Source organism: Salvelinus fontinalis, chromosome 36 (assembly GCF_029448725.1).
Source record: "Salvelinus fontinalis isolate EN_2023a chromosome 36, ASM2944872v1, whole genome shotgun sequence".
Taxonomy (NCBI): Eukaryota; Metazoa; Chordata; class Actinopteri; order Salmoniformes; family Salmonidae; genus Salvelinus; species Salvelinus fontinalis.
The window spans coordinates 24,958,436-24,970,812 of record NC_074700.1 but is presented as its reverse complement, the minus strand read 5'-3'; positions in this window follow the sequence as shown (position 1 = coordinate 24,970,812).

The window sequence follows — 12,377 nt, the reverse complement described above, 5'->3', positions numbered from 1 at the left end:
ATCCGGGATTTCAACATCCATTTTCAGACTTTTGAATTAATGATTTAGCCGTTGTTGTTTTTCCAATCCCAGATTGCCCCTCTAAAATCTCTTCCAGAGAACTCAACAAAACTCAACTCAACAATACTCAACTCAACAGTACTGAACTCAACAACAACTCAACAATACTCAACAACACTCAACAACACTCAACAACAACTCAACAACACTCAACAACAACTCAACAACACTCAACTCAACAATACTCAACCCAACAACACTCAACAACACTCAACTCAACAACACTCAACCCAACAACACTCAACAACAACTCAACAACACTCAACAACAACTCAACAACACTCAACAACACTCAACAACACTCAACACTCAACTCAACAACACTCAACAACACTCAACAACACTCAACTCAACAACACTCAACAACACTCAACAAAACTCAACTCAACAATACTCAACAGTACTCAACAACACTCAACTCAACAACAACTCAACAACACTTAACAACACTCAACTCAACAATACTCAACCCAACAACACTCAACAACACTCAACTCAACAATACTCAACTCAACAATACTCAACAACAACTCAACAACACTCAACAGTACTCAACAACACTCAACTCAACAACAACTCAACTCAACAGTACTCAACAACACTCAACTCAACAACACTCAACTCAACAATATTCAACAGTACTCAACAACACTCAACTCAACAACAACTCAACTCAACAGTACTCAACAACACTCAACTCAACAACACTCAACCCAACAACACTCAGCAACACTCAACTCAACAATACTCAACCCAACAACCCTCAACTCAACAACACTCAACTCAGCAATACTCAACCCAACAACACTCAACAACACTCGACAACACTCAACAACACTCGACAACACTCAACTCAACAATACTCAACTCAACAATACTCAACCCAACAATACTCAACAACACTCGACAACACTCAACAACACTCGACAACACTCAACAACACTCGACAACAACGCAACAACACTCAACTCAACAATACTCAACCCAACAACACTCAACAACACTCAACTCAACAACACTCAACAATACTCAACTCAACAACACTCAACTCAACAACACTCAACTCAACAATACTCAACCCAACAACACTCAACAACACTCGACAACAACGCAACAACACTCAACAACACTCAACAACACATAGGTGGAACGTGGCCGAGCTACTGGTGTTTGGTGGAACGTGGCCGAGCTACTGGTGTTTGATGGAACGTGCCGAGCTACTGGTGTTTGGTGGAACGTGGCCGAGCTACTGGTGTTTGTCACACCAGGAGACATCCCGAAAATCGGTCTTCTCATGAAAATGTCTGTAGCGTCCGAACGGTTTGGCCTACAAAATATGACCAATTTATGGAAAGATGAGACTCTCACGAAGACAATGGTGGTCTCTGGTTTGTTCTACGACCCCCACAAGCTCAACAGGACTCGTCTGAAGTGGGTAACGCTGATGTGACAACTTCTGTCTGTAGCGTCCGAACTGTTTGAGCTACAAACGAATATTACCCCAGTGTGGAAAGGGGAGACTCTCACCAACACAATAGTGTTCTCCGTTTCGCTCTATGACCGATGTTCCCTCTAAGCAGCAGGGTAGCCTAGTGGTTAGAGCGTTGGACTAGTAACCGAAAGGTTGCAAGTTCAAATTCCTGAGCTGACAAGGTACAAATCTGTCGTTCTGCCCCTGAACAGGCAGTTAACCCACTGTTCATAGGCCGTCATTGAAAATAAGAATTTGTTCTTAACTGACTTGCCTAGTTAAATAAAGGTAAAATAAATAAATAAATAAATAAAAAGCAGCTCCGCCGGGACTGCCGCACAGAAGAAATATCAGCCCACGCAGAGAAGCACTTCTCTCAACTTTCTAGAGTTTTCCCTGTTAGTTAACACTATGAACGTTTCCCTTTACTGTGGGAATTCTGATCGAATAAAAACAATATTAGCCACTTTCATTGCAACATACTGAAACAAAACAAACTATAAGAAGATTGGGTTGTAGGCAAAACGCATCGGAGTAGGATTCTATTACATTGGCAGGCAAATACTCTACACAGACCGGTGTGTCATTAACCAATCAGAGCTACAGTAGGCTATATGCAAATAGACCATTGCCATATAAGGATCTGTGCCATTCACTTTGAACTGGACAGTTTTTTTAAAATCATTTTTTAAATATATTTTTTGTGGTACTGTATACCGCCAATTTCGTTATATACAATTGGTAGTTACAGTCTTGTCCCATCGGTGCAACTCTCGTACGGACTCGGGAGAGGCAAAGGTCGAGAGCCATGCGTCCTCCCAATCATGACCCTGCTTCTTTGACACACTGCTCGCTTAACCCGGAAGCCAGCCGCACAAATGTGCGACAAGGAGTTGCTAGAGCTCAATGGGACAAGAACATCCCATCCCACCAAACCCTCTCCTAACCCGGACGACACTGGGCCAATTGTAAGCCACTTCATGAGTCTCTCGGTCGAGGCCGGCTGCAACACAGCCTGGGATCGAACCCGGGTCTGTAGTCACTCCTCAAGCACTGTGCTGTGCCACTCGGGAGGCCCGAACTGGACTGTTTTTACAGCATGAACAGTCGCGAGAAGATGCACTCGTTTTGAGATCAAAGCGAGAGCTAGATGTAGTGACGTGTACATTTTGTTCATATCCTTTGATAGGGAGTTATTAGCCCAGTTATAGACCATTTGTAGACAGCGATGGTGGAGTGATATCTAGTTAGTGAGTTATTAGCCCAGTTATAGACCATTTGTAGACAGCGATGGTGGAGTGATAACTAGTTAGTGAGTTATTAGCCCAGTTCCAGACCATTTGTAGACAGCGATGGTGGAGTGATATCTAGTTAGTGAGTTATTAGCCCAGTTATAGACCATTTGTAGACAGCTTCTGACAGGCAATATATAACAGGCAACATCCGCAATGAGCTAAAGGCTAGAGCTGCCGCTTTCAAGGAGCGGGACTCTAACCCGGAAGCTTATAAGAAATCCCGCTATAACCTCTGACGAACCATCAAACAGGCAAAACATCAATATAGAACTAAGATCGAATCGTACTACACCGGCTCTGACACTCGTTCAACACCACAGTGCCCTCAAAGCTCATCAATAAGCTAAGGACACTGGGACTAAACACCTCCCTCTGCAACTGGATCCTGGACTTCCTGAAGGGCCGCCCCCAGGTGGTAAGGGTAGGTAACAACACATCCGCCACGCTGATCCTCAACACAGGGACCCCTCAGGGGTGCTTAGTCCCCTCCTGTACTCCCTGTTCACTCATGACTGCACGGCCAGGCACAACTCCAACACCATCATTAAGTTTGCTGATGACACAACAGTGGTAGGCCTGATCACCGACAACGACGAGGCAGCATATAGGGAGGAGGTCAGAGACCAGGTCGTGTGGTGCCAGGACAACAACCTCTCCCTCAACGTGATCAAGACAAAGGAGATGATTGGGGACTACAGGAAAAGGAGGACCAAGCACACCCCCATTGTCATCGACGAAGCTGTAGTGGAGCAGGTTGAGAGTTTCAAGTTCCTTGGTGTCCACATCACCAACAAACTAGAATGGTCCAAACACACCAAGACAGTCGTGAAGAGGGCACAACAAAACCTGTTCCCCCTCAGGAGACTGAAAAGATTTGGCATGGGTCCTCAGATCCTCAAAAGGTTCTACAGCTGCACCATCGAGAGCATCTTGACTGGTTGCATCACTGCCTGGTATGGAAACTGCTTGGCCTTCAACCGCAAGGGTAGTGTGTACGGCCCAGTACATCAATGGGGCCAAGCTTCCTGCCATCCAAGACCTCTATACCAGGCGATGTCAGAGGAAGGCCTTACAAATTGTCAAAGACTCCAGCCACCCTGGTCATAGACTGTTCTCTCTGCTATCGCATGGCAAGCGGTACTGGAGCGACAAGTCTAGGTCCAAGAGGCTTCAAAACAGCTTCTACCCCCAAGACTTCTGAACATCTAATCTAAACAACATCCAATTAAGTAGCCTAGTTTTGTTGTTTGGCTGATTGAAGAGAACTAGGGACTATCACTCGCAGCCCATCTCTTCCAATAAATTGTAGAAAAGTAAGGGGCTTGTAAGTAAGCATTTCACTGTAGTCACTACATGTGACTAATAACATTTGATTTGATTTGATTTAATGTCAAGCCCTGCATGTTTTCTTTCTTCAAATGTCTCATGGAATGTAGTCCTACATTGAACACCACACATTGGCTGCTACTGTAGGCTGAACGATAGAACAGCTATTTCCATGTTAAAATGTTATGGGATGCATTTTCTCCATTGTTTTTAATGGTAGGCCACTCGGGTAGGGCTACATTGTGATCAAATAGCCACAGTAGCCTACTTTGCCACAGTTAAAACTAACTTTACATTTTTTTTTTTTTTTTACCTTTATTTAACTAGGCAAGTCAGTTAAGAACAAATTCTTATTTAAAATGACGGCCTACCGTCAAAACTAACTTAAAGTGGGTACAGACGAAATCATGAGCATTAATATGGAGTTGGTCTCCTCTTTGATGCTATAACAGCCTCCACTCTTCTGGGAAGGCTTTCCACTAGATGTTGAAACATTGCTGCGGAAACAGGCTTCCATTCAGCCACAAGAGCATTAGTGAAGTTGGGCACAGATGTTGGGCGATTAGGCCTGGCTCGCAGTCAGCGTTCCAATTAATCTCAAAGGTGTTCGATGGGGTTGAGGTCAGGGCTCTGTGCAGGCCAGTCAAGTTCTTCCATACCGTTCTCAACAAACCATTTATGTATGGACATCGCTTTGTGCATGGGGGCATTGTCATGCTGAAACAGGAAAGGGTCTTCCCCAAACTTTCTATAGGCTATAGTAAATCCCAAATTTATATATTTTTGGGGGGGACCTAAAGGGGTCCTAAAATTGAAACCTAAATGTTAAATGATCCATGGTATGACCATCTTAAAACAATTCCATATGCTAGTTTAGTAGTCCCTTATATGAAATGGCTTCATTGAGTATCTATCCACATATAGGACAAATTAAACGGCTTCACTGGACATACAAACATATTAAAAACTAATAGTCGATATGGTTGAAGGAGAGAGATATAGTACCCTTGCCACCCAGGAATGTTTATATGCAATTTATGTGAATTCAAGTATCCCTTAAAGTTCATTGCACACATAATGCATATGAACATATTGCCATTTTAGTGCATATTCTATAAAGAAGCATGTTGAAATATCAGTGATGTCATTTGCTGTGGAGTTCTGCAGCCGAGGCCAAAGTCATTTTCCTTCCTTAGAGACTGTATTATATCTCCATCTGACCTATCGTTTCCTCCCTCTTTCCCCTCTCTCCGCCTCTTTCCCTCTCTCCCCCTCTTTTCCCTCTCTCCCCCTCTTTTCCCCCTCTCCCCCCCTTTCCCTCTCTCCCCCTCTTTTCCCTCTCTCCCCCTTTTCCCTCTCTCCCCCTCCTTTCCCTCTCTCCCCCTCCTTTCCCTCTCTGCCCCTCTTTCCCTCTCTCCCCCTCTCTCCCCCTCTTTCCCTCTCTCCCCCTCTTTCCCTCTGTCCCCCTCTTTCCCTCTCTCCCCCTTTTCCCTCTCTCCCCCTCCTTTCTCTCTCTCCCCCTCCTTTCCCTCTCTCCCCCTCTTTCCCTCTCTCCCCCTCTTTCCCTCTCCCCCCCTTTCCCTCTCTCCCCCTCCTTTCCCTCTCTCCCCCTCCTTTCCCTCTCTCCCCCTCCTTTCCCTCTCTGCCCCTCTTTCCCTCTCTGCCCCTCTCTCCCCCTCTCCCCCTCTCTCCCCTCTCCCCCTCTCTCCCCCTCTTTCCCTCTCTCCCCCTCCTTTCCCTCTCTCCCCCCTTTCCCTCTCTCCCCCTCCTTTCCCTCTCTGCCGCTCTTTCCCTCTCTCCCCCTCTCTCCCCCTCTCCCCCTCTCTCCCCCTCTTTCCCTCTCTCCCCCTCTTTCCCTCTCTCCCCCTCCTTTCCCTCTCTCCCCCTCTTTCCCTCTCTCCCCCTCTCCCCCTCTCTCCCCCTCCTTTCCCTCTCTCCCCCTCTTTCCCTCTCTCCCCCTCTTTCCCTCTCCAAATAAAACAAACAGAGAGAGGGGGAAGAAAAGGATGAGGGAGGGGCTTGTTTACACGGTCGTTCAACCTCTCCTAAATGTTTTCCTTGGGGGAAGAGGCAGAACAGATCATTCTTTGACCGAGGTTCTTGTCATTGAAACGTCACTGCAAACAATTTGAACCGTTCATTGATACTAAATAAGTTTCCACGTGTTTTCATAGAGCACATTCTCTGAATGGATCATCACAATCATTACAATAACACGATAGCCTCTAAAGACTCTCTAATGTACATTCTGTGAATGGATCATCACAATCATTACAATAACACGATAGCCTCTAAAGACTCTCTAATGTACATTCTGTGATGATGAGTATGATTATAGTTGAATAATAATCATCCCCTTGAAGAGAGCCAGACTGGCATGTCAGGACACTGTGGGGAGATGTCCACATGGCCTCCTATTCCCTAGTAGGGCACTACCTCTGACCAGGGATCTTTTGGCCAGAAGTGCACTATAGGGAATATAGTGCCATCGGGACACAAGCAGTATGTAATTTGAAGGAGGAATCCCCCATGGTTGAATCTGTAGTACTATAACAGGATACTCCCCACATCTAGGAGTGGACATTCAACTCCCCCAATTCACTCCCGATTATAATGTAATGGGTGTGGGGGGCTAAGCTGGGCTGGGCTCTTCATGAGGCCATGAGAGAAGCCAGTCTATCTGCATCCTCAAATGACACCCTATTCCCTACATAGTGCACTACTTCTGACTAGAGCTCAATGGGTCCTAAAAGTAGTGCACTGTATAGGGAGCCATTTGGAACGAACACAGCCCTTGGCAGTCAGTCTCTCTACTAACATCTGGACCTGTTAGTGTTGGCAGACTACTGATGTTACTAATGTCAGGGAGGAGTGAGAGTGAGTGAGTGAGTGAGTGAGTGAGTGAGTGAGTGAGTGAGTGAGTGAGTGAGTGAGTGAGTGAGTGAGGGAGGGAGGGAGGGAGGGAGGGAGGGAGGGAGGGAGGGAGGGAGGGAGTGAGTGAGTGAGTGAGTGAGTGAGTGAGTGAGTGAGTGAGTGAGTGAGTGAGTGAGTGAGTGAGTGAGTGAGTGAGTGAGTGAGTGAGTGAGTGAGTGAGTGAGTGAGTGAGTGAGTGAGTGAGTGAGTGAGTGAGTGAGTGAGTGAGTGAGTGAGTGAGTGAGTGAGTGAGTGAGTGAGTGAGAGAGAGAGAGAGAGAGAGAGAGAGAGAGAGAGAAAGAGAGAAAGAGAGAGAGAGAGAGAGAGAGAGAGAGAGAGAGAGAGAGAGAGAGAGAGAGAGAAAATGTCACCTCTGCTTAATAAGGCTACAACCTCTGTGGTGTTAAGCTTTCTGTCTTTCATTCTCTCTCTCCCTCACACACTCACTCTTAACACTCTTTTCTGTCACTTTGTTTCCCTCTCTAATTCTCTTTCACACAGTTTATTCTCTCTGTCACTTTAATATGACATTTTCAGAATGAGAGAACAGGCGAGAAGGAGAGAGGGTGAAGGAGAGGGAGAGTGAGAGAGAGAGAGAGAGAGAGAGAGCGAGACGAAGAAGCGAACAGATAAAGTTAAACAGTGCTTGCCAAGTCCAAAACATTACGTTCCCTCACTTAAATCTTCTTGTTTGTTCCCAACACCAAATAGTACAAGTTAGTTTATCACAGTGAATCGGTTGAGTAGGTCTGGGAGAGTGAGGAAAGCACCAGCGGAATGAGCATCGTTTTCTATCATTCCATTATAGTGTTCTAGAATGAAACTCTCTGCTCAGAAGGTTCCACATGGGAATCCCATAGAACAGTTAGCCGGGCTCCAGAGTGGTGCAGTGGTCTAAGGCACTGCATTTCAGTGCAAGAGGTGTCCCTATAGTCTCTAGTTCGAATCCAGGCTGTTTCACATCAGGCTGTGATTGGGAGTCCCATAGAGCAGAGCACAATTGGCCGGGGTAGGCCGTCATTGTAAATAATAATAAAGGTTAAATGAGAATGAACCACTGAAGTTGCTGTCTTCTGCTGCCCTCTAGCTTCAAGAAAAATAACTGTCCATTTAGACACCAGCTAAATTGCCCAACTGTTGGTACACGTCTATTTACATTTACATTTTAGTCATTTAACAGACGCTCTTTTCCAGAGCGACTTACAGTAGAGTGCATACATTTTATTACATTTTACATGCTGAGACAAGGATATCCCTACCGGCCAAACCCTCCCTAACCCGGACGACGCTATGCCAATTGTGCGTTGCCCCACGTCTATGATCAGTTTACTCACAGATCTTTAGCTTTACCATTACAAGGTAAAAACACAACACTGACTTTAAATCGATGTCTAAGGGTAATTCCATCAAAGATTTAGCACCACGTCCATTTGCAGACACCCATTAAACAAGGCAGATGCATTCCATGTTTCCATCTGTTTCAAAGACAGATGGAGCATACCGAATAAATCAGAAAGTCTCCATGGACAATATAGGCCTCGAGGGGAAATCCAGATGGAATGCCAGGTTGGCATCTAGAGCCTACAGGGGAAATCCAGATGGAATGCCATGTTGGCATCTAGAGCCTACAGGGGAAATCCAGATGGAATGCCAGGTTGGCATCTAGAGCCTACAGGGGAAATCCAGATGGAATGCCAGGTTGGAATCTAGAGCCTACAGGGGAAATCCAGATGGAATGCCAGGTTGGCATCTAGAGCCTACAGGGGAAATCCAGATGGAATGCCAGGTTGGAATCTAGAGCCTACAGGGGAAATCCAGATGGAATGCCAGGTTGGAATCTAGAGCCTGCAGGGGAAATCCAGATGGAATGCCAGGTTGGAATCTAGAGCCTACAGGGGAAATCCAGATGGAATGCCAAGTTGGAATCTAGAGCCTGCAGGGGAAATCCAGATGGAATGTCAGGTTGGAATCTAGAGCCTACAGGGGAAATCCAGATGGAATGCCAGGTTGGCATCTAGAGCCTACAGGGGAAATCCAGATGGAATGCCAGGTTGGAATCTAGAGCCTACAGGGGAAATCCAGATGGAATGCCAGGTTGGCATCTAGAGCCTACAGGGGAAATCCAGATGGAATGCCAGGTTGGAATCTAGAGCCTACAGGGGAAATCCAGATGGAATGCCAGGTTGGAATCTAGAGCCTGCAGGGGAAATCCAGATGGAATGCCAGGTTGGAATCTAGAGCCTACAGGGGAAATCCAGATGGAATGCCAAGTTGGAATCTAGAGCCTGCAGGGGAAATCCAGATGGAATGTCAGGTTGGAATCTAGAGCCTACAGGGGAAATCCAGATGGAATGCCAGGTTGGAATCTAGAGCCTGCAGGGGAAATCCAGATGGAATGCCAGGTTGGAATCTAGAGCCTGCAGGGGCAGTCCAGATGGAATGCCAGGTTGGAATCTAGAGCCTACAGGGGCAGTCCAGATGGAATGCCAGGTTGGAATCTAGAGCCTGCAGGGGAAATCCAGATGGAATGCCAGGTTGAAATCTAGAGCCTGCAGGGGAAATCCAGATGGGATGCCAGGTTGGAATCTAGAGCCTGCAGGGGCAGTCCAGATGGAATGCCAGGTTGGAATCGAGAGCCTACAGGGGAAATCCAGATGGAATGCCAGGTTGGAATCTAGAACCTGCAGGGGCAGGCCAGATAAAATGCCAGGTTGGAATCTAGAGCCTGCAGGGGAAATCCAGATGGAATGCCAGGTTGGCATCTAGAGCCTACAGGGGAAATCCAGATGGAATGCCAGGTTGGAATCTAGAGCCTACAGGGGAAATCCAGATGGAATGCCAGGTTGGCATCTAGAGCCTACAGGGGAAATCCAGATGGAATGCCAGGTTGGAATCTAGAGCCTACAGGGGAAATCCAGATGGAATGCCAGGTTGGAATCTAGAGCCTGCAGGGGAAATCCAGATGGAATGCCAGGTTGGAATCTAGAGCCTACAGGGGAAATCCAGATGGAATGCCAAGTTGGAATCTAGAGCCTGCAGGGGAAATCCAGATGGAATGTCAGGTTGGAATCTAGAGCCTACAGGGGAAATCCAGATGGAATGCCAGGTTGGAATCTAGAGCCTGCAGGGGAAATCCAGATGGAATGCCAGGTTGGAATCTAGAGCCTGCAGAGGCAGTCCAGATGGAATGCCAGGTTGGAATCTAGAGCCTACAGGGGCAGTCCAGATGGAATGCCAGGTTGGAATCTAGAGCCTGCAGGGGAAATCCAGATGGAATGCCAGGTTGAAATCTAGAGCCTGCAGGGGAAATCCAGATGGGATGCCAGGTTGGAATCTAGAGCCTGCAGGGGCAGTCCAGATGGAATGCCAGGTTGGAATCGAGAGCCTACAGGGGAAATCCAGATGGAATGCCAGGTTGGAATCTAGAACCTGCAGGGGCAGGCCAGATAAAATGCCAGGTTGGAATCTAGAGCCTGCAGGGGAAATCCAGATGGAATGCCAGGTTGGAATCTAGAACCTGCAGGGGAAATCCAGATGGAATGCCAGGTTGGAATCTAGAGCCTACAGGGGAAATCCAGATGGAATGCCAGGTTGGAATCTAGAGCCTACAGGGGAAATCCAGATGGAATGGCAGGTTGGTATCTAGAGCCTGCAGGGGAAATCCAGATGGAATGCCAGGTTGGAATCTAGAGCCTACAGGGGAAATCCAGATGGAATGCCAGGTTGAAATCTAGAGCCTGCAGGGGAAATCCAGATGGAATACCAGGTTGGAATCTAGAGCCTGCAGGGGCAGTTCAGATGGAATGCCAGGTTGGAATCTAGAGCCTACAGGGGAAATCCAGATGGAATGCCAGGTTGGAATCTAGAGCCTACAGGGGAAATCCAGATGGAATGCCAGGTTGGAATCTAGAGCCTACAGGGGAAATCCAGATGGAATGCCAGGTTGCAATCTAGAGCCTACAGGGGAAATCGAGATGGAATGCCAGGTTGGAATCTAGAGCCTACAGGTGAAATCCAGATAGAATGCCAGGTTGGAATCTAGAGCCTGCAGGGGAAATCCAGATGGAATGCCAGGTTGGAATCTAGAGCCTGTAGGGGAAATCCAGATGGAATGCCAGGTTGGAATCTAGAGCTTGCAGGGGAAATCCAGATGGAATGCCAGGTTGGAATCTAGAGCCTGCAGGGGCAGTGTTCTTCTCTGTCCCAGAGAGTTCAGAAGTAGACTATGTTTGTTATGTTGCTGTCAATTATCCCACTATTGTAGCATACAAATTAGCCTAATGACCTGCAATGGATCTGCAGGATAAGAACTCCCACAGTGCCACAGGAAGGTGTTACAGGCCTACCATAGCTAGCTGCAGAAGATTGGATTTGATATAATCTGAAGGGTCACTTGTTCTAGGTCGCTAAGGTTGTCACACACCCTCACGCGCCATTGAGATGATACTGGTGAGAGGATTATGAGATTTGCAGCTCACTTGTATGGCGCACCCCGGTCCCACTGGAGGAACTTTCGCTCGATAGGCCAAAATACAAATAAAATATTAAATGATGTACGTTTTAAAGCGTTGCATTTCTATAGGCCCAATAGTCTTTGAGCTAGTATGTGAAACTTTGCCTTTGTTTTTTTGTGTCGTTGAGGATGTAGCTTGGATAAATTTGACTGCGCTGACACTTTCCTTTTCTGTGATAGGCCTACTTTTGTGCGGAGGAGGCGACGCCATAGAGGAGAATTCAAGTAAGCCTAGTCCTCCTTCTCATCCTAGCATGGTAAGTGATGTATTTGTATATTAACTCGTAAATACAGGTGAGTTAAGAAGTTATTGTTGGCAATATGTTATAGGCTTAACACACAAAACCAAATATATAATCAACATATGTGTTCTTTCTAATAACAAATAGCCTAGAATTGATTAAATGCAAACATTAGATCAATTATTATTTACAACCGTACAACTATAGTTAGGCCAGTCTTTCCAAAGGTTCATATGAGATGCCTATGCGGGATAGGGATTATGGATAATAAATCCACGGTCATATTTAGTCAGATAATCCTGAGTTTTAGTAGAGCCGTTTACACCCTGTAGAATTACAGACATTAGTGTGAAATAATTTTTGCCAATTCATGAAAAATGTAGAAACAGTGTGTAGAACGAATGGTTAGACAGGTGACTTGTCAACATGACATGATCTTGTAGGGGCTGCTTTTAAGCACTTTCTGACAGGGATATGCGAACGCAATATAAACCAATTTGATTGATCACAATATGTGAATGCTGATGGTCCTCCTGTTGTCTCAGATTTTCAGGAAG